The sequence below is a fragment of the Heterodontus francisci genome, chromosome 45, assembly GCF_036365525.1.
Source record: "Heterodontus francisci isolate sHetFra1 chromosome 45, sHetFra1.hap1, whole genome shotgun sequence".
Taxonomy (NCBI): Eukaryota; Metazoa; Chordata; class Chondrichthyes; order Heterodontiformes; family Heterodontidae; genus Heterodontus; species Heterodontus francisci.
Window position 1 is genome coordinate 10,290,601 of NC_090415.1, and position 23,858 is coordinate 10,314,458.

Sequence of the window (23,858 nt, forward strand, 5' to 3'; positions counted from 1 at the left end):
ACTCATCTCTCACTGATATGGTGCAACAGGCAGCCACATTATTAATCTCACATTCCGAGGACGTGTCCGAAAGTGAGGCACACAATGTCCCAAATTTAACTTGTTTCTGCCCTGTTGAGCTCTCTGCAATCTTTCAGCTCAAACCGTTCGCTATGACTCTCAGTGACCGACAGTTTAAATCTGCTGACATGAATGTAGGACTGTTATTGTCAGATATTAACTCCTGCGCGATCCCAGCAAACACACCGACTCCCTCAGAGGATTGCTTTGAGAAGCCGGGCTGAAGGACAGCAAGCAGACTGCAGAGAATAATCTCAAGTTGAACTTCACAAAGGGGTAATCTCCCAGAAGGGAAACATCACTATCTTACCCACAGCCCCGGTTTCATTGCTCAAAATGTGAAAAAAACTCAACTGGATAAAGTTCCAATTGATTTTATTGAATTTCACAACGTTGCCTAAAGAAGCGCATGCGCGGCATAGCCCCGCCCACTCCGCTGATTATCACCCGACCGCCAGCGAGGCTGCAAGAGACAGAGTGAGGCAGGAAGTGATCCTGTAACATGGAGTGAGCGGCGGAAGGCAGAGGCATTTCTAGGGCTGTGCGTGTGCAATGCGTAAGTGAGACAAAAGGTGAAGAAGCTGTTGTTGAAATTCATGGCTGTTTTCTCTCCTCATCCTGTAATACTTGTCCCTGGTTTAGCTCCTATTTCACGCTGTTTGTTGTTATTGAAAAGTGAATAGTGAAAAGAGAGCCTGACTGTTGGCATTTATTGCAAGGGGGATGGAATATAAATGTAGGAAAGTCTTTCTCCAACTCTGCAGGGTGTTGTTGAGACCTCACCTGGATTACTGGATGCAGTTGTGGTCTCCTTCGCTCATGAGGGATATATACGTGCATTGGATGCAGTTCAGGCAAGGTTCGTTCGGTTGCTTCCTGCGATGAATAGGTTGCGTTATGAGGAAAAGGCTGAGCAGGTTGTGTTACACTCATTGGAGTTTATAATAATCAGATCTAATCTTATCGAAAAAATGTAAGATTCTGAGGGGTCTTGACAGAGTAGATGCTGCAAAGATATCTCCCCTCTTGAGGGAATCAAGAACCACGCCGCACAGTTTCAGAATAAGGAGTCTCCCATTTTAGACGGAGGTAAGGAAGAATTTCATCTCTCAAAGCGTCATTAATCTAAGGAATTCTATACCTAAGAGAGCAGTGGATGCTGATGATTAAATATATTCAAGGATGAGTTTTTTTAATCTACAAGGGAGTAATGGGTTTTTAGCCAGGCAGGATAATGGAGCTGAAGCCAAGATCAAATCAGACATGATTTTATTAAATGGTGGATCAGGCTGGAGAGGCTGAATGGCTGACTCCTGCTCCTAGTTCTTAGGTGATTACATTATAATGCCAGATGGAAATAGAAACCTGACCTGCACAAATATCCCTGCTCCATCAGGTCGTCCCAACCTTGGAGCAGTGTAGATGTTGGCTTGTTTCTGGATGTCCCAAAATTGCTGTGAAACTGCCAAGACACCTCGTCAGCAGATGCTGAGAGCTGCAGTGGAATCAGACAGTGATATTCTTTGTATTTTTGGTTCGCCTTTGTGATTAGTCATAAATATTATTAATTGAAATGTTACATTAATCTCTTTTCTAGCTTCCAACTCAACTGATCGTGACTTACAAGACATAGTTTTCTTTATTTTCTGTAGGCAAATAGTTCAAGGGAGCAGAATGAATGTGATGATTCCCAGGCACAAGGGAAAGTGCAGTCGGCTCCTTCCATCACAGACAAGGTACAGTACCACTCCCATAGGCCTTCAGTTCATGGCATTGTCACAAGAAGCAGATGTAGTCAAAGTTTCACTGATCCTAAGTTTAGAGACACATTTCCAATTCAGCAATCAAACAAATCAGAAGAGACAGACATTGTATCCAATCCATTCCAAATTAATACAGCTGAAAGTTAGGTCAAGTTCAAAAGCAGAACCCACTATCAGATTAAAAGGCACTCTGTCAATCTCACAAGAGGGTGCATCCTGGAGACAGTGAATCTCACCCTCACATGCCTGAAACTGATGTTGACAAAATAAAAATAAACACATTCATATAATGTAAACAGACAGGCACAAAGTGAAATTCACATTTACAAATTATTAAAAAGTTTAAGTAAAGATTAAAACATTCAGCCACAGAAAGGAAACTGACAGATACAGAGAAGAAAATGAAACCCCTCACAGGCAAGAGACTGTCAGATAGAGAATAACACCAGAGTCACCTAACAGAGACAGACAGTTACCAGTAACAGACATGGACACATTGCAGAGACTGAGAAGCACAAAGGAAAATCAATTCTTCAATAACAGAAATTGAAATCTAGGAATAACACACATAGACATTGTAGTAGACATAGATAGCTGCAGAAAAAAGAAAATGTGCTCACACACCTATCAGGAACTGTATGTTGCAGTTTAAAACGTACAGTTACAGAGCAGAAATCGATAGATTCAGAGAAAGGCCCCATGTCACACACTAGAGTTTGAAAGATACAGAATAAACCCACACTATATTACCTTAACTTTACCGGTGCAGCTGAGAACTGACACTCACATAACAGAAGACAACTGGTGCAAAGTAAAACTCACTCAAGTAATAGAAACTGACAGGTCCAGATCAAAAACCACAATCATATCCTAGAAAATAACAGGTACAGAATAAATCAACAGTCACATAACGAAATCTGGCAGAAAGATAAATAAAACCACCTTCATTTTTCATCAACTGACAGGTACAGACTGAAAACTACATTCATATACAATCAATGCACTGGAACAGATTTAATCCCTCATTCACTTAACAGAAGCAAACAGATATAGGGTAAAGCATGGACTCAAATTCCAAAGATTGAAAGATCCAGAATAAACCCACATTCACATATCAGCAACTGACAGGGAAAGAGTAAATTCTTCCCACATTTCGGAAAGTAACAGGTACAGAATAAATGCCACCCTCACATATGAGAAACTGGCAGAAACAGATTGTAAAAGGACTCACATAGGAGAAACCAAGAGGTACACATTAAAATCAACATTCACATATCAGAAATTAGGAGATACAGTAAAAATGCCAGACTTAACTACCAGAGACTGACAGAGACAGTGTGAAATCCATAATGAATTGCAAGAAATTAACAGTTAGAGAGTGAAAGTCTCTCATCCATAAGAGACACTGACAGGTACAAAGAAAACCTAACAATTGCACTTCAGACCCTCACAGATACAGATCAACACGCACATAATTAAGAAGATTCATATACCAGATACTGACAGATACAGGTTAAAACTCACACAAACAGAAATAAAAAACAGACAGGTTCAGAATAAAATTGGCAGTCACATATCAGAGAATGACAATGTACAAAGTAAACCACACAGCCACATGTCAGAAACTGGCATGTACAGATTAAATATCACATCGGAGAGCAAGTAGAGATGTGGTGTAAAATCCACACTCAAAAACCAGACTGAAACTCTTACTCTTATACCAGACAGTGACAGAGAGAGGTTAAAAGCCTCAGCTACACATGAGACATTTAAGGGCACAAGTCAGACCTTAAATTGGCTACTAGACAATCAAAGATAAAGTGTGAACTCCCACATATACACCCAAGAATGTAATATTAACTGTCAAATCCACACTCACATACCATATACTGATGGGGACAAAGTACAACCCAGATACTTTTACACACAAGAAGCTGAAAGGTACAGAATAAGACATTTCTCACATAAAACAAACTGACAGGTGCTGATAAAACCACACTCAAAATCCAAAACTGACGGAGGTAAATTGTAGACGAGGGATTGAGAGATATACAGTGAAACGTACACCCGCCAAGACTGGTGTGGGAGAAGTCAGTTTCAGTTTGTGGGGCATTGGCACCAGTACTAGGGAAAGTGGAGGCTGTACCGTTCGAACAGTCTATACCTGAACTGAGCTGGGACCAGTGTTCGAGAAAACCATATAACTAGGGATGTAGACAGGCACTTGATCTAAACAAAGGGGTAGAGGGATCAAGCTTTAGTAGATGTAACAAATCAAGGGTTAGAGTCAGGGCAGGAGAACACAATAGTAACAGGGGAAATGAAGGCCAGTGAATGGCAGGAAGGGGCAAAGAGAAAAAAAACCTAAGAGCAGACCGACAGTCAACACTAGATGTGACAAAGATAACAAAAAGGTAAAACCAAAGGCTCTTTATCTGAATGCACATAGCGTTCATAACAAAGTAGAGGAACTGATAGCACATGTTGATGTAAATAAATGTGATCTCATAGCCATTATGGAGACATGGTTGCAGGATGACAAGGATTGGGTCCTCAATATTGATGGATATATAACATTCAAGAAGAACAGGAAGCGAGGTAAATGTGGAGGGGTGGCACTGTTAATCAAGGATCGTATTGTTGCAATAGTTAGACATGACCTTGGTTCAGGAGATCAGGATGTAGAATCGGTTTGAGTGGAGATGAGGAATAGTCAGGAAAAAAGGCACTTGTGGGAGTTGTCGACAGGCCCCCAGACAGTAATCACAATGTAGGATGAAGGATTCAAGAATAACTAATGGGTGCTTGTGATAAAGGGATGGAAATAATAATGGGTGATTTTAGTCAACATATAAACTGGAAAAAATCAGATTGGTAATCGAAGCCTGTATGAGGAGTTCATAGAATGCTTTCGAGATCGTTTCTTCGAGCAGCATCTTCTAGAACCATCCGGCGAGCAGGTTATTTTCGACTGGGTATTGTGCAATTTGACAGGATTAATTAATGACCTCAGATAAAGGCACCTCTTGGTAGCAATGATCACAATGTGACTGAAGTTTGCATCCAGTTTAAAAGTGAGAGGAGTGTGTCAAAGACTAGTATTGTAAACTTAAATAAAGGCAGCTATGTGGGCATAAAAGCTGAGCTAGCTGAAGTGAACTGGGTTACTGGGCCAGGAGATAGTTCAATTGAGAAGCAGTGGCAGACATTTAAGTGGATATTTCAGAATACTTAAAATAAGTATATCCCTACTATAAAGAATAATTCCAAGGGGAGGACCCTCCATCCATGGTTGATTAAAGAAGTTAAGGAAGGCATCAACCTGAATGAAAAGGCAGAGAATTGTGCAAAGATGAGTGACAGGTCAGATGATTGAGTCATTCTGTGCCATTCTATATATTCTGACCAAAGGTTAATCAGGAGAAAAGAAATTAGAGCATGGGAGTAAGCTAGCTAGAAATCTAAAAACGGATAGCAAGGGTTTCTGCAGGTATTTGAAAAGGAAAAGTTTAAGTAAATTGAGTGTTGGTCCTCTATGGAATGAAAATTGGGAGTTAAAGTTTGGTAATAAGAAAATGGCAGAAGAAATGAATAAAAAAATTCCTTCTGTCTTAACAATAGCGGAGACAAAAATCATTCCTGTAATAGCTGTAAATCAAGAGGTGGATGGAAGAGAGGAACTTGTTGAAATTACAATCACCAGGGAAGCAGCACTGAGTAAACTGATGGAGCTGTGGGCTGACAAGTCCCTGGGTCCTGTTGGTGTTCATCCTAGTGTCTTAAAATGGTGGCTACTGAAGTAATAGATTTGTGGGTGTTAATTTTTCAAAATTCGCAAGATTCTGGAAAGGTTGCTTCAGATTGGACTGTAGAAAATATAACCCCTCTATTCGAGAAGGTAGGGAGGCAGAGAAAGGGTAACTATAGTAATCTTCAAGCAAAATACTGCAGATGCTGGAAATTTGAAATAAAAACAATAAATGTGGGAAATACTCAGCAGGTCTGGCAGTATCTGTGGAGAGAGATGCAGAGTTAACATTTCAGGTCAGTGACCCTTCATCAGGGTAACTATAGACCCCTATAGCTTAACCCCTGTGATCAGGAAGGTGGTAGAATTGCTCAATGAGGAGGCTATAGCTGGGCATTTTGAAAAACACAAGGTCATCAGGAATATTCAGCATGGTTTTGTGAAGAGGAAATCATGTTTAACTGATTTATTGAAGTTCTTTGAAGGACTAACATGCGGTGTGGATAAAGGGGTACCCTTTGACATAAAGTACTTGGATTTCCAGAAGGTATTTGACAAGGTGCCACATAAAAGGTTATTGTGCAATGTATGAGCTCATGGCGCAGTGGGTAACATATTGGCATGGATAGAAGATTGACTGGCTGGCAGAAAACAGAGAATGCATAAATGGGTCCTTTTCTGATTGACAGGATGTGATGAGTGCTGGGATCTCCACTTTTTACAATTTATATCAATGATTTAGATGAGGGAAGCGATGGCATGGCAGCTAAATTTGCAGATGAAACAAAGATAGGTAGGAAAGTATGTTGTTAAGAGGACAGAAGGAGGTTGCAGATTGATATAGATAGGTTGAGTGACAGGGCAGAAATCTGGCAGATGATGTACAATGTGAGAAAATGTGAAGTTGTTCACTTTGTCAGGGAGATCAAAAGATACATCAGTGTAGCGTGACTGCAGAATTCTGGGGTGCAGAGGGATCTAGGTGTTCTCGTGCATGAGTCAAAAAAGTTATTATGAGAGGAATTGAAAATGACAAGCCTGTTATACTTCAGTTATACAGGTCATTGGTGAGACCACATCTAGAATACTGTGTGCAGTTTTGGTCTCCTTCTTTAAGGAAGGAAGTAAATGTGTTGGAGGCGGTTCAAAGGAGGTTTACTTCAGAGAAGTGAGCGTAACAGCTAACCGGAAGAAAAAGACACAAACTCAAATACCAGAGAATGAGGGTTACAGAGTAAAACCCACACTCACTTATCAGTAATAGCCATTTTCAGAATTAAAAACCTTTCCCATCTTCCCATTGCAGCAACTGACATGCACAGAGTAAAACAAACAGTTATTTAGCAGAAATTAACAAGTGCACTTGTAAATGTACACTTACAGAATAGAAACTGTCAGTTCAAGGCAGAAGCAGATTCACACAGATCAAATTGAATGTTACAATGTGAACTCCATAATTAAATACCAGAAGCTGATGGGCACACAGTAAATCTTACAATAGCATACAGACGCAGACAGACAGTGAAACAACATTATCACAGAGTGGAATCTGACAAGTGAAGAGGAAAATTTACAGTAGCATATCAGGGAATGAGAGGGAAAGAATAATTCAAGCACTACCATAAACCAACAAGTGCAGAATAATGGCCATACAAAGAAGTGTGATGCTGATAGGTACAGGGAAAATATTACACTCACAACAGATGGACAGAAACAGAATAAAGCACATACACATAAAGTAACTGAGGTACATAGCAGAATCCACATTTACATGTCAGAAACAGACACAGAGAGGAAAACAAACACTCACAAATTGTGCACAGATAAATACAGAGTAATAGCCACATTCACATTACAGAGACTGGTAGATGCAGGGTCAAACCCACAATCAATTACCACAATCATAAAGTTACAGAATAAATCAGATATTTGCACTGCAGGAACTGACAACATGTTGGGTAAAATCCTCATTTGCATATCAGAACTGAAAGGTTAAATATTGATCCCACATTCACTTGCCAGAAAATGTACATGTCCATGTACAGTGTAAATGAAAATGGAAAATGCTGGAAATACTCTGCAAGTCTGGTAGCACCTGTGGAGAGAGAAATTCCGTTCACATTTCAGGTCAATGACCTTTGATCAGGACAGACCTTTCTGATGAAAGGTCATTGACCTGAAAGGCTAATTCTGTTTCTGTCTCCACAGATGCTGGCAGTCCTGCTGTGTATTTACCGAATTTTCTGCTTTTATTTCCAATTTCCAGCATTAACAGTATTTTGCTTTGTATTAGGTGCAGTTTAAAGATCTTACTTCAATACCAGTAATTGACAAGTACGAAGGAATACTCATATTCACGTAAGAGAAAGTGAGTGATACAAACCAAAACCACCGTTCAATTCATCAGTAAATGACAGGTACATAAAACAATCCACTCACATCAGAAGCTGCAGATAGAGTGAAAAGTGCACATGCACATATCAGTAAGTGACAGAGAAAAAAACAAAATAGTCACATTCCACATTCTGAGATAAAGAATGAATCCCTCACACACATACCATACAAAGAGGGACAGATATTTGGACAGATCTAGGTGTGTAAGAGCTCCTTCATTGTTCCTAAAATATAAACAAACCGATCCTGTCTTTCAGAGTGGCAGATGCAGAATACGTTCTACACTCAGACTGTACCATTGATGAACAGCTACAGAACGAATGTCATTCATAAAAGTGGGAGTTCCAGAATTTGGGCTGAGTGATGATGAAGGAATGGTGTTATATTTTTGAAGTCAGGATGTTGTGCAAACTAGAGATGAAATTGCAGGTGGTAATGTTCTCATAAGCTTGCTGCCCATGTTCCAGTCAGTAGCAGATGTCATGGGTTTGGAAGGTGCTGTTGTACGGTACTTCCTCAGGTTGATGCAGTACATCTTTTAGATGGGACACACTGTGCACTGGTGGTGGAGGGAGTAAATGCATAACAAAGAACAAAAGAACAAAGATAATTACAGCACAGGAACAGGCCCTTCGGCCCTCCAAGCCTGCGCCGATCCAGATCCTCTATCTAAACATGTCGCCTATTTTCTAAGGTTCTGTATCTCTTTTCATCCTGCCCATTCATGTATCTGTCTAGATACATCTTAAAAGACGCCATCGTGCCCGCATCTACCACCTCCGCTGGCAACGCGTTCCAGGCACCCACCACCCTCTGCGTAAAGAACTTTCCACGCATATCCCCCCTGAACTTTTCCCCTTTCACTTTGAACTCGTGTCCTCTAGTAATTGAATCCCCCACTCTGGGGGAAAAAGCCTCTTGCTATCCACCCTGTCTATACCTCTCATGATTTTGTACACCTCAATCAGGTCCCCCCTCAACCTCCGTCTTTCTAATGAAAATAATCCTAATCTACTCAACCTCTCTTCACAGCTAGCGCCCTCCATACCAGGCAACATCCTGGTGAACCTCCTCTGCACCCTCTCCAAAGCATCCACATCCTTTTGATAATGTGGCGACCAGAACTGTACGCAGTATTCCAAATGTGGCCGAACCAAAGTCCTATACAACTGTAACATGACCTGCCAACTCTTTTACTCAATACCCCGTCCGATGAAGGAAAGCATGCCGTATGCCTTCTTGACCACTCTATTTACCTGCGTTGCCACCTTCAGGGAACAGTGGACCTGAACACCCAAATCTCTCTGGACATCAATTTTCCCCAGGACTTTTCCATTTACTGTATAGTTCACTCTTGAATTGGATCTTCCAAAATGCATCACCTCGCATTTGCCCTGATTGAACTCCATCTGCCATTTCTCTGCCCAACTCTCCAATCTATCTATATTCTGCTGTATTCTCTGACAGTCCCCTTCACTATCTGCTACTCCACCAATCATAGTGTCGTCTGCAAACTTGCTAATCAGTCCACCTATACCTTCCTCCAAATCATTAATGTATATCACAAACAACAGTGGTCCCAGCACGGATCCCTGTGGAACACCACTGGTCACACGTCTCCATTTTGAGAAACTCCCTTCTACTGCTACTCTCTGTCTCCTGTTGCCCAGCCAGTTCTTTATCCATCTAGCTAGTACACCTTGGACCCCATGCGTCTTCACTTTCTCCATCAGCCTGCCATGGGGAACCTTATCAAACGCCTTACTGAAGTCCATGTATATGACATCGACAGCCCTTCCCTCATCAATCAACTTTGTCACTTCCTCAAAGAATTCTATTAAGTTGGTAAGACATGACCTTCCCTGCACAAAACCATGTTGCCTATCACTGATAAGCCCATTTTCTTCCAAATGGGAATAGATCCTATCCCTCAGTATCTTCTCCAGCAGCTTCCCTACCACTGACGTCAGGCTCACCGGTCTATAATTACCTGGATTATCCCTGCTACCCTTCTTAAATAAGGGGACAACATTAGCAATTCTCCAGTCCTCCGGGACCTCACCCGTGTTTAAGGATGCTGCAAAGATATCTGTTAAGGCCCCAGCTATTTCCTCTCTCGCTTCCCTCAGTAACCTGGGATAGATCCCATCCGGACCTGGGGACTTGTCCACCTTAATGCCCTTTAGAATACCCAACACTTCCTCCCTCCTTATGCCGACTTGACCTCGAGTAATCAAACATCTGTTCCTAACCTCAACATCCGTCATGTCCCTCTCCTCGGTGAATACCGATGCAAAGTACTCGTTTAGAATCTCACCCATTTTCTCTGAGTCCAAGCATAACATTCCTCCTTTGTCCTTTAGTGGGCCAATCCTTTCTCTAGTTACCCTCTTTCTCCTTATATATGAATAAAAGGCTTTGGGATTTTCCTTAACCCTGTATGCTAAAGATATTTCATGACCCCTTTTAGCCCTCTTAATTCCTCGTTTCAGATTGGTCCTACATTCCCGATATTCTTTCAAAGCTTCGTCTTTCATCAGCCGCCTAGACCTTATGTATGCTTCCTTTTTCCTCTGAGCTAGTCTCACAATTTCACCTGTCATCCATGGTTCCCTAATCTTGCCATTTCTATCCCTCATTTTCACAGGAACATGTCTCTCCTGCACGCTAATCAACCTCTCTTTAAAAGCCTCCTACATATCACATGTGGATTTACCTTCAAACAGCTGCTCCCAATCTACATTCCCCAGCTCCTGCCGAATTTTGGTATAGTTGGCCTTCCCCCAATTTAGCACTCTTCCTTTAGGATCACTCTCGTCTTTGTCCATGAGTATTTTAAAGCTTACGGAATTGTGATCACTATTCCCAAAGTAGTCCCCTACTGAAACTTCAACAACCTGGCCGGGCTCATTCCCCAACACCAGGTCCAGTATGGCCCCTTCCCGAGTTGGACTATTTACATACTGCTCTAGAAAACCCTCCTGGATGCTCCTTACAAATTCTGCTCCATCTGGACCTCTAACACTAAGCGAATCCCAGTCAATGTTGGGAAAATTAAAATCTCCTATCACCACCACCCTGTTGCTCCTACATCTTTCCATAATCTGTTTACATATTTGTACCTCTATCTCACGCTCGCTTATGGGAGGCCTGTAGTACAGCCCCAACATTGTTACCGCACCCTTCCTATTTCTGAGTTCTGTCCATATTGCCTCACTGCTCGAGTCCTCCATAGTGCCCTCCTTCAGCACAGCTGTGATATCCTCTTTGACCAGTAATGCAACTCCTCCACCCCTTTTACCTCCCTCTCTATCCCGCCTGAAGCATCGGTATCCTGGGTTATTTAGTTGCCAATCATGCCCTTCCCTTAACCAAGTCTCAGTAATAGCAATAACATCATACTCCCAGGTACTAATCCAAGCCCTAAGTTCATCTGCCTTACCTATTACACTTCTTGCATTAAAACAAATGCACCTCAGACCACCAGTCCCTTTATATTCATCATCTGCTCCCTGCCTGTTCTTCCCCTTAGTCACACTGATTTCATTATCTAGTTCCTTACAGGCTTTTGTTACTACCTCCTTACTGTCAACTGACCTCAATTGGTTCCCATCCCCCTGCCACATTAGTTTAAACCCTCCCCAACAGCGTTAGCAAAAGCACCCCCAAGGACATTGGTTCCAGTCCGGCCCAGGTGTAGACCGTCCAATTTGTAATAGTCCCACCTCCCCCAGAACCGGTCCCAATGTCCCAAAAATCTGAACCCCTCCTTCCTGCACCATCTCTCAAGCCACGCGTTCATCCTGACTATTCTTTCATTTTTACTCTGACTATCACGTGGCACTGGTAGCAATCCTGAGATTACTACCTCTGAGGTCCTGCTTTTTAACTTGGCTCCTAACTCCCTAAACTCTGCTTGTAGGACCTCATCCCGTTTTTTACCTATATCATTGGTGCCTATGTGCACAATGACAACTGGCTGTTCACCCTCCCCCTTTAGAATGTTCTGCAGCCGATCTGAGACATCCCTGACCCGTGCACCTGAGAGGCAACATAACATTCGGGAGCCTCGTTTTCGACCACAGAACCGCCTATCTACTCCCCTTACAATCGAATCCCCTACGACTATAGCCCTTCCACTCTTTTTCCCGCCCTTCTGAACAGCAGAGCCAGCCACGGTGCCATGGACCTGGCTACTGCTGCCTTCCCCTGGTGAGCCATCTCCCTCAACAGTATCCAAAACGGTATACTTGTTTTGGAGGGAGATGACCGCAGGGGACTCCTGCGCTGCCTTCCTGCTCTTTCTCTGCCTTTTGGTCACCCATTCCCTTTCTCCCTCAGCAATCCTAATCTGCGGTGTGACCAATTCACTAAACGTGCTATCCATGACCTCCTCAGCATCGCAGATGCTCCAAAGTGAGTCCATCCGCAGCTCGAGAGCCGTCATGCGGTCTAACAAGAGCTGCAGTTGGACATACTTCCTGCACGTGAAGGAGTCAGGGACATCAGTCATGTCCCTGAGCTCCCACATTGAGCAAGAGGAGCATGACACGGGTCTGAGATCTCCTGCCATTTTTAATCTTAAGCTTAACTTAGTTAAATGAAAAAGGAACGAAAAGTTTTTACCAATCACGATAAAACCAGAGAAATGGAAAAAGCCTTACCTTATAAACACCCCACCGAGTCCTTTTTTTTTGGTTAGAGGAGGAGGGCGGGTGGGAGACACTACAAGTGTGGTGTCTCGGGTTCAGAAACCGCCCAAATATATAGTGTTTTACTTACCCAGCAGCCCCCCGGCCTCCGCCGGAAACAAAAGGAAATTAAGTTTACTTTCAAACTGACCTTCCCAGCTGCTCACTCGCTCACTTATGTGTGAACTTTCCTTTTGTGATTGCTCAGAATGATTATTATTGAAAATATTACATTGATTACTTTTGTGTCTTCTCACTCACCTGTTCTTCAAGTGTAAGAGTTACCTTTTTTTTCTGCCAGGCAAACACTCGAAGGAACCAGAACGAAAGTCATGACTCGTCAATAGATGGAAAAGTACCTCCAGCTCGTTCCAACACATATTAGGTACAGTATCAGTCACAAAGCACAGTGACACGGTCAGGTCATCATTTCCACTGTAACAAACAAAAGAAGTAGTCAGACCCACACTGATCCCAAAGAGACACATTATCAATCCAATAGTCAAACAGAGCATAGAGATAGTATTTGTTTCTATTTCTCTGCAACTGACTGATAGATACATGAATCACAGTCCAAAACCACACACATTATCTGATTTAAATACACTGTGTCAGCTTGGCTACAATTCAAATACAAAATCTTAAACAGAACAGACAAAATGTACCTGATTGAAAGCTACAGAATGAATCCCAATAACATACCCCACAATATAAACTGAGCTACAAATTACACACCAGTGTAAACATGTCACTAAGGGTCAGACAAAAACATACAGGATTAGTTCATTTACTACAAACTGATGGAATTTAACATTACATGTCAGGTCATACTCTAAAATTGAAAGATTGTCATTCACAATTGCTTTTGCAGAGATACAAATTGGATAAAAAGCTACAACTCACAAACAAGAATTGAATAAAACCTACAGCAATAAAACATTGTTAATCCATATTTTAAATTAAACACAAGTAAATACATATTGATACATTAACGTGTGAAACAAAGAGTTGTCACCACAATGCCTGAGATACATATGAAGTACCGGATATTCCAAAGTTCTGTAGACTCTGGAGCAGTTTGTACAGATTGGAGGGTGGAAAATGTAACCCCACTATTTAAAACAAGGAGGGAGAGAAAAAAAAAGGAATTACAGACAGAACCTTACATCAGTCGTGGGGAAAATGCTGGAGTCTATTATAAAGGATGTGATAGTTTTACGAAAGAGAAGTCATGCTTAACAAATCCACTGGAGTTTTTTGAGGATGTAACTAGCAGACTCGATAATGGAGAACTAGTGGATGTGGTGCATTTAGATTTTCAGAAGGCTTTTGACAAGGTCCCACATAAGAGGTTAGTGTGCAAAATTAAAGCACATGGGATTGGGGGTAATATACTGGCAGGGATTGGGAATTAGTTGACAGACAGGAAACAGAGCAGGAATAAATGGGTATATTTCTGGGTGACAGGCAGGGTCCAGTGGGGTACTGCAGGAAACTGTGCTTGAGCCCCAGCTATTCACAATATATCTTACAGACTTGGATGAGGGAAGTAAATGTAACATTTCCAGGTTTGCAGATGACACAGAGCTGGGGGTGGGGTTTGGGGGGGGGGGGGATTGTGAGCTGTGAGGAGGATGCAAAAGGCTCCAATGTGATTTGGACAAGTTGGGTGAGTAGGCAACTGTGTCGCAGATGAAATATAAATTGGATAAAAGTGAAGTTATCCACTTTGGTTTTAAAACAGTAAAGCAGATTATTATCTGAATAGTGATAGATAGGGAAAGGGGGAGGTGCAATGAGACCTGGGTGTCCTTGTACATCAGTCGCTGAAAGCAAGCATTCAGGTGCAGCAAGCAATTAGGAAGGAAAATGGTATGTTGGCCTTCGTTGCAAGAGGATTTGAGTACAGGAGCACAGATGTCTTACTGCAGTTATACAAGGCCTTGGTGAGAATCATCTGGAGTACTTAGAGTCACAGAGTGATACAGCACCGAACACTCTGACCCTTCATCTGTCTTTTCCGCCCTGACAGTCCCTCTCTCTCCTTCTCTCTCTGTCCCTCCATCTGTCTTTCCCTCTCTCTCCTTCTTTCTCTGTCTCTCTCTCTGTCTTTCCATCTGTCTTTCCCTCCTTGTCACTCCCTCTCTCTCCTTCTATCTCTCTCTACCTGTCTCTCTGTCACTCCCTCTCTCTCCTTCTATCTCTGTCTCTCTCTCTATCCCTGTATCCCTCCATCTGTCCTTCCCTCCCTGTCACTCCATCTGTATCCTTCTCTCTCTGTCTCTCACTCTGTCCCTCCATCTGTCTTTCCCTCCCTGACACTCCCTCTCTCTCCTATCTCTGTATCTCTCTCTGTTCCTCCATCTGTCTTTCCCTCTCTGTCTCTCCATCTTTCTCCTTCTATCTCTGTCTCTGCCTCTCTCTCTGTCACTCTCTCTCTCTATCCCTCCATCTGTCCTTCCCTCCCTGTCACTCCATCTCTCTCCTCTCTCTGTCTCTGTCCCTCCAGTGGTCTCCCCTTTAGTGACTTGGTGCCAAATTGTTATTTTTTATTCATTTGTTGGATGTGTGCATTACTGGCTATGCCAGCATTTTATTGTCCATCACGAATTGCTGTTGAACCTTCTTGAACCGCTGCAGTCCATGTGGGGTAGATACACCCACAGTGCTGTTAGGAAGTGAGATCCAGGATTTTGACCCAGTGACAGTGAAGGAATGGTGATATAGTTCCAAGTCAGGATGGTGTGAGACTGGAAGGGAAACTTGCAGGTGGTGGTGTTCCCATATGTGTTTCCTGTTTGTTTGCTCTCTCTCTCCCTCCTTATTTCTAGACCTCCCTGTCCTTCTGTCCCTCTCTGTCATGGGAACCTCAGAAGAGAAGGAAGTGGGTGCAGAAACAGAGACACCTGGGGATGTCTGTGCACAAATTGAAGGTGGCAGGGCGAGTTGAGAAAGTGGTTAAAAGGCATATGGGATCCAGGCTTTGTAAATAGACACTGAGAGTATAAAAGCAAGGAGGTTATGATGAAGCTTTATAAAACACTGCTTCATCCTCATCTAGTATTGTGTCCAATTCTGGACACCATACTTTCGGAAGGATGTGGGGGCTTTAGAGAGGATACATAAAAGATTCACGAGCAAGGTTCCAGGGATGAGGGACTTCAGTTACGTGGATAGATTGGAGAAGCTGGGGTTGTTCTCTGTGTCTTTCTCCGTCTTCCTCTCTCTCTCCCTCCTGCTATCTCTGACACTAGGAGAGAGACAGAGGGAGAGAGGGTTAGCTATGAAGCCAGGAGAAAAAGACCAACAAATTCAGCAACCATTTCAGTAAGAGAAAAGCCAACAACAAGCACAAGCTGTTGGAGGGACGGGAAATCGATTACGAAGGGACAGACTATCTGATCAGACCTGGGATGGTGTAATGGATGCCAAAAAAGCCCATGTCCGCCTGCAATAAGAAAAGAAGGGATAGAGAGCTGAAAGGGAATGAGTTAATTTTTACTGAGTTAATGAGGGGGCAATGGCGTCCTGCGGTTCCCACAATGCCGTTCGATGGGGAACGGCCCCTTTCTGCGGAAAAGGCCGCGCTGCACTCTGGGAAGATGCTCCGCACATGCGCATCTCCACAAGAGCGTTAACCGCCGCTTTTTTATATTCTCCCCCGGCTCAGACATTCAACTTTCCTCCCTCGAGATCGACAGCTGAAGCCGCTTCTTCTTTTCCTTTCAGCTGCTGTTTGCGGAAATAAGTGGCCGGCTTGTGACGTCACGCAAACATGGCGGCTGATGACCCCTTGTGCCTTGGCGTCAGTGAGGTCTCATTGGCTGCCTCGCCCCACGTGTCTGGAGGTCAAGGGGTCAAAAGCTGCCTCCAGCCTCCGCGCAGCCGCGGTTTGGGCGTCTTGTGACCCCATCCCCCATGGGGTGGGGGAGGGGGTCAGCACCAGACTCTTAAAGGGACCCTGCACCACCAGAACTGTCCCAAACTGTTAAAGGGACCCAACATGGACAGACAGAGCAAGACAGTTGGAGAGCAAGTAATAGAGACGGAAATAGAAAAGAGAGAGAGGAAGAACTGAGCTTGAAAGAATCATAGAGAGATGGAGAGACTGACAGATAATAGGTGAGAGTGAGAGAGCAAGAGATGGAGAGAAATGGAGGAAGAATTTCCTCAATTGGACAGAGATGAAGAGAGAGTGATAGAGAGATGGAGAGACTGAGAGAAAATAGGTGAGAGTGAGAGAGCAAGAGATGGTGAGAAATGGAGGCAGAATCTCAATTGGACAGAGATGGAGAGAGAGTGATGGAGAGACTGAGAGAAAACAGGTGAGAGGGAGAGAGTGAGAGAGCTAGAGATGGAGAGAAATGGAGGAAGAATTTCCTCAATTGGACAGAGATGGAGAGAGAGTGATAGAGAGATGGAGAGACTGAGAGAAAATAGGTGAGAGGGAGAGAGTGAGAGAGCAAGAGATGGTGAGAAATGGAGGAAGAATTCAGCCCCTCAAACCTACCCCGCCATCCAATACAACCATGGCTGATCTCATTTCGTCCTCAACTCCACTTTCCTTCCCATTCTCCATAACCATTCAACCCATTATTAATTGAAAATCTGACCATCTCCTCCTTAACTTTACTCAACGTCCCATCATCCAGCACAATGTGGGGTAGTGAATTCCACAGTCTCACGACCCTTTGAGAGAAGTAATTTCTCCTCATCTCTGTTTTTAATCTGCTCCCCCTTATTCTGAAACTATGGCCTCTCGTTCTAGATTGCCTCACATGAGGAAACATCCTCTCTGTCTACTTTGTCAATCCCCTTAATCATCTTATATATCCCTCAATTAGATCTACCCTCATTCTTCTAAACACTAGAGAGCAAAGGCCTAAACTGCTCAATCTCTCTTCATAAGACAAACCTTTCATCTCTGGAATCAGTCCAGTGAACCTCCTCTGAACTGTCTCAAAGAACAAAGAACAGTACAGCACAGCACAGGAACAGGCCATTCGGCCCTCCAAGCCTGCGCCGATCTTGATGCCTGCCTATATTAAACAAGTGGTGACCCTTACCTCCCACATCGTGTAAGAGGAGCATGCAACTACCCGAGCTTCCATCCCCTCCACTCTAAATTGACAAAAGAGATTTAAAAAAATAAAGGAAAAAACTTACCTGACCGAACCCTCCACACAAGAGACCTTTTTTTTTGGTTAGAGGAGGAGGATGGGTGGGAGACACTACACGTGTAGTGTTTCAGGTTTAACCACTGCCTGAATATATAAGTTCACTTACCCAGCAGTCCCCGTGTCCGCGTCCGCCCAATCACGAGGTAAGTACTTTATAGTGAAACTTACCTTCCCGGCTGCCCCCTGGCTCGCACTCTCACCACTCCCACTGCTCAAATGGAAGAAAGAAATACCCACCAATCACTGAGCAGCTCTCCTGTGACATCACACTTCACCTTTTGCTGGTCAAGCAGGTCCACAGAACAGAACCGAGCGGCTCTCGCTGCTGCTTCTGGTCTCTGGCTTCGACTCCTTTTATCACCCGGCTCCTCTCGCCTGTTCCCGCTCTCGCTGCAGAGATCTGCTCACGCGCGATATAGGCCTGTCGAATATGACGTCATAACGCGGAGAAGAGCGCATGCGCACCCCATCCCCCAGCACTGCCTCTGAGCACCATTCACTATGATTGTTTAAATCAGCTGCAAATGGAGACATTACAAGCCTGGGGTAAGTGAACAAACAGTATCTGCTCACAGCAGTACAACAGATTTGGGCCCGTGTCTGCCGATGTGCTCATAGATTAGCATTGATTACCGGGTACATTCAGCGGGAGTGGGGGACAGTTTGTAATGTACATTGTGGAGCAGGAACTGGTCCTGGAAGATGGAGTGAGCCAGGGGGGAAGGGAGAGGTCTTTCTCAGGCAGTGTCTGGACAGGGAGAGAGAGACAGAATATGATGAACTCACTATTGAAAATCATTGCTGATTTCTCTCTCCAAACAGTAATGAATGTTATAATAAAAAGCAAAATACTGCGGATGCTGGAAATCTGAAATAAAAACAAGAAATCATGTAAATACTCAGCAGGTCTGTTTGCATCTTTGGAGAGAGAAGCAGAGTTAACGTTTCAGGTCAGTGACCCTTTTTCAGTAATGAATGTTCCTGGTTCAGATCCAGTATCTCACTATTTATTGTTATTGGATAGTGAATAGCAGAAAATCTGGCTGAACAATAAAGATGCGGCAGATTTGAAGGGACCAGGTGAGAAGATTAAAGACACTTTTTTAAACAGTGCTTACTTGTTGTCCGTTGAACAATGGGACATGGAAATAGAAATCTGGCTTACGCAAATGTCACTACTCGATCGGGTCTTCCAATTCATGGAGCAGTGCGGGGCTTGGGGTGTTTCTGAATGTCACAAAATTGTTATAAAACCGCTCCAAATACCTGGCAAGTAGAAGCAGAGTTCTGCAGTACTGCAGTGGACTCAGACACTGACACTACTTGTGTTGTTAACTTTCCTTTTGTGATTGTTCAGAATGTTTATTATTGAAAAGATTACTTTGATCACTTTTCTGTCTTCTCACTCAGCTGTTATTCAAGTATAAGAGTTGCCTTTCTTTTCCTGCAGGCAAACACTTGAAGGAACCAGAATGAAAGTCGTGATTCCTCGACAGAAGAAAACGTGCATCCAGCTCGTTCCAATACACATTAGGTACAGTATCACTCACAAAGCACACTGACATGGTCAGGTCGTCATTTCCACTGTAACAAACAGAAGAAGTAGTCAGACCCACACTGATTCCAAGAGACACATTATCAATTCAATAGTCAAACAGAGCATTAGAGATAGTAGTCGTTTCTATTTCACTCCAACTGACTGGTTGGATATCAATTACAGTTCAAAAACACACACATTATCTGATTTAAATACACTGTGTCACCTTGGCTACAATTCAAATACCAAATCTTAAACAGAACAGGCAAAATGTACCTGATTGAAAGCGACAGAATGAATCCCAATAACACAGCCCACAATACAAACTGAGCTACAAATTACACACCAGTTCAAACATGTCACTAAGGATCAGACAACAACATACAGGATTAATTCATTTTCTACAAACAGATGGAATTTGACATTACATATCAGGTCATACTCTAAAATTGAAAGTTCATCATTCACAATTGCTTTTGCAGAGCTACAAATTGGGTACCAAGCTGCAACTCACAAACAAGAATTGAATAAAACCTACAGCAATAAAATATTGTTAATCCATATTTTAAATTAAACACAAGTAAACACATATTGATACATTAACGTGTGAAACAAAGAGTTGCCAACATAATGCCTGCGATACATATGAAGTACCGGATATTCCAAAATTCTGTAGTCTCTGGAGCAGTTCGTACAGATTGGAGGGTGGAAAATGTAACCCCACTATTTAAAACAAGGAGGGAGAGAAAACACAGGGAACTGCAGACCAGTGAGCCTGACATTGGTAGTGGGGAAACTGCTGGAGTCTATTATAAAGGATGTGATGGCAGAACACCGAGAGTCTATTATAAAGGATGTGATGGCAGAACACCTAGAGTCTATTATAAAGGATGTGATGGCAGAACACCTAGAGTCGATTATAAAGGCTGCGATAGCAGAACACCTAGAGTCTATTATAAAGGATGTGATAGCAGAACACCTGGAGTCTATTATAAAGGATGTGATAGCAGAACACCTAGAGTCTATTATAAAGGATGTGATGGCAGAACACCGAGAGTCTATTATAAAGGATGTGATGGCAGAACACCTAGAGTCTATTATAAAGGATGTGATGGCAGAACACCTAGAGTCGATTATAAAGGCTGCGATAGCAGAACACCTAGAGTCTATTATAAAGGATGTGATAGCAGAACACCTGGAGTCTATTATAAAGGATGTGATAGCAGAACACCTAGAGTCTATTATAAAGGATGTGATGGCAGAACACCGAGAGTCTATTATAAAGGATGTGATGGCAGAACACCTAGAGTCTATTATAAAGGATGTGATAGCAGAACACCTAGAGTCTATTATAAAGGATGTGATGGCAGAACACCTAGAGTCTATTATAAAGGATGTGATAGCAGAACACCTAGAGTCTATTATAAAGGATGTGATAGCAGAACACCTAGAGTCTATTATAAAGGATGTGATAGCAGAACACCTAGAGTCTATTATAAAGGATGTGATGGCAGAACACCTAGAGTCTATTATAAAGGATGTGATAGCAGAACACCTAGAGTCTATTATAAAGGATGTGATAGCAGAACACCTAGAGTCTATTATAAAGGATGTGATAGCAGAACACCTAGAGTCTATTATAAAGGATGTGATGGCAGAACACCTAGAGTCGTTTATAAAGGATGTGATAGCAGAACACCTAGAGTCTATTATAAAGGATGTGATGGCAGAACACCTAGAGTCTATTATAAAGGATGTGATAGCAGAACACCTAGAGTCTATTATAAAGGATGTGATGGCAGAACACCTAGAAAGCATAAATGGGTTTGGGCAAAGTCAGCATGGGTTTTACGAAAGGGAAGTCATGCTTAACAAATCCACTGGATTTTTTGAGGATGTAACCAGCAGACTACTGGCAGGGATTGGGAATTAGTTGACAGACAGGAAGCAGACAGTAGGAATAAATGGGTCTTTTTCTGGGTGGCAGGCAGGGACCAGTGGGGTACTGCAGGGATCTGTGTTTGGGCCCCAACTATTCACAATATATCTGAATGACTTGGGTGAGGGAAATAAAAGTAACATTTCAAGGTTTGCAGATGACAGAGCTGGGGGTGGGGTTTGGGTGGGATTGTGAGGTGGATGCAAAGAGACCCCCAATGTGATTTGGACAAGGTAGGTGACTAGGCAAATGCGTCGCTGATGAAATATAAAGTGGATAAAAATGAGGTTATACACTTTGGTTTTAAAATCAGAAAATCAGATTATTATCTGAATGGTGATAGATTGGGAAAGGGGGAGATGCAACGAGATCTGGGTGAAAGTAAGCATTTGGGTGCAGCAAGCAATTTGGAATTCGAATGGTATGTTGGCCTTCATTGCAAGAGGATTTGAGTACAGGAGCAAGAATGTTTTACTGCAGTTATCCAGGGCCTTGGTGAGACTCATCTGGAGTATTGTGTGCTGTTTTGGTCTCTTTGTCTTTGGAAGGTTGTTCTCGCCTTGTTTTCTGGGATGGCAGGATTGACATATGAGGAGAGATTGGGTCAAGTAGGCCTATATTCACTTTAGTTCAGAAGAATGAGAGGGGATCTCATAGAAACCTATAAATTCTAACAGGACTAATCATGCTGGATGCAGGGAGGATGTTCCCGATGGCTGGGGAGTCCAGAGCCAGGGGTCACAGTCTCAGGAGATGGGGTATGCAATTTAGAACTGAGTTGAGGAGAAATTTCTTCACTCAGAGGGTGGTGAACCTGTGGAATTCTCTACCGCAAAAGGCAGTGGAGGCCAAGTTATTAGATATATTCAAGAAGGAAATAGATATATTTCTTAATGCCAAAGGGATCAACTGATATGGGGAGAATGTGGGAACAGGGCACTGAATTAGACAAACAGCCATGATCCCTATTTGAATGGTGGAGCAGGCCCACAGGGTCAAATGACCTACTCCTGCTCCAAGATTCTATGTTTCTGAATACAGCAAGATCCCACACTCACATCCAGCACGTAGACACATAGATGCAGAATGAATCCTACACTTAAATAGAACCAGAGTCTCAGAGATTGAGAATGAATCACAGTATAAAAACACAGTATTAGTAACTTCAGAATAAACCCTACATTCACACACAGGACCAGAGACTGAAAGTCCAGAATGTGGCCCACATCCATATACATATCATTAACCCTTATCCAATAGGTATGAGCTTCTTGCTCCCTGTGTGGACGAGGGCACAGGCTGCAGGAAGGATGAGCAAACTGTCCACAGCAGTGTGGTTCAGAGTGCTATTCAATGGTGGGATTAGTAATAGGGGATTGCAGATTTAGGGGAATAGATTCCATTTTCTGGCATCAATAACAGGGAGTCCCAAAGGCTGTGTTGCCGACCTGGTGCCAAGATTAACGACATCTCTTCTTGACTGCAGAGTAACTTGGAGTGGGAGGGAAAGGATCCAGCTGTCTTGGTCCACATCGGTCGGACAAGGAATCCGTTTCTGCTGAGGGCCTATGAGCAGCTCGGGGCTAAATTAAAAAGCAGAACCAGAAAGGTAATACTCTCCAGAATGCTACCAGAGCAATGTGCAAATTTGCGAAGGGTAAATAAGATTTTAGAGGTAAACGTATTGACTGGACAAATCAGATTGGCAGAGGTAATATGGAAGGTGAATTTGTAGAGTGCAGCAGGGACTGTTACTTCGATCAATATATTGCAGAACATACCCGGGAACAGGCTATTTTGGATCTAGTAATGTGTAATGTGAAAGGATTAACAAGAGATATTGTAGTTAAGGATCCTCTATGAGGTAGTGATCACAACATGGTAGAATTTCAAATTCAGTTTGAGGGCGAGCAACTCTGGTCTCAAACCAGTGTCCTCAACTTAAACAAGGGCAATAGCTGTGGTATGAAGAAAGAGTTGTCTAAAGTGGGCTGGGAAAATGGACTAAGGGTTGGTCAGTGGATGAGCAGTGGCAGACATTTAAACAGATATTTCATAATGCTGAGCAAAAATTTATCCAAATCAGAAAAAGGATGAACCATCTGTGGTTAATAAATGCTGCCAAGGAGAATATCCAATCAAAAACTAAGGCATACAAAGAGGCAAAAACTAGTGGTGGGCCAGGGGAATGGGAATATTTTAGGAATCAGCAACGGATGACTAAAAAGTTAATAAAGAGGGGGAACATTGATTCTGACAGTAAATTGGCAAGAAATATATAAACAAACAGTGAGAGCTTCTCTGGGTATATAAAAAGGGCGAGATCAGCTAAAGTGAGTGAGGGGACCTCAGAGGATGCAACTGGAGAACTGATAATGGGGAACAGGGAAATGGCAAATAATTTATACCAATATTTTGCCTTGGTCTTCACACATTACACATACTCACGTAGCAGACGTTGATAGCTGCAGAAAAAGGAAATGTGCACACAGACACCGATAAGTAACTGTAAGATGCAGAAAAGAACACAAACGTACAGACCAGAA

General features: G+C 42.9%; 1 long non-coding RNA gene across 1 annotated transcript; it reads left to right on the forward strand.

Annotated features, from left to right (window-relative positions):
• Positions 1-550: 550 nt before the first annotated feature.
• LOC137356460 (uncharacterized) lies at positions 551-12,910 on the forward strand. The gene is made up of 3 exons (XR_010971066.1): positions 551-632; positions 1,713-1,796; positions 8,223-12,910. It is a non-coding gene; the product is annotated as an uncharacterized lncRNA (long non-coding RNA).
• The last annotated feature ends 10,948 nt before the right edge of the window (positions 12,911-23,858 follow it).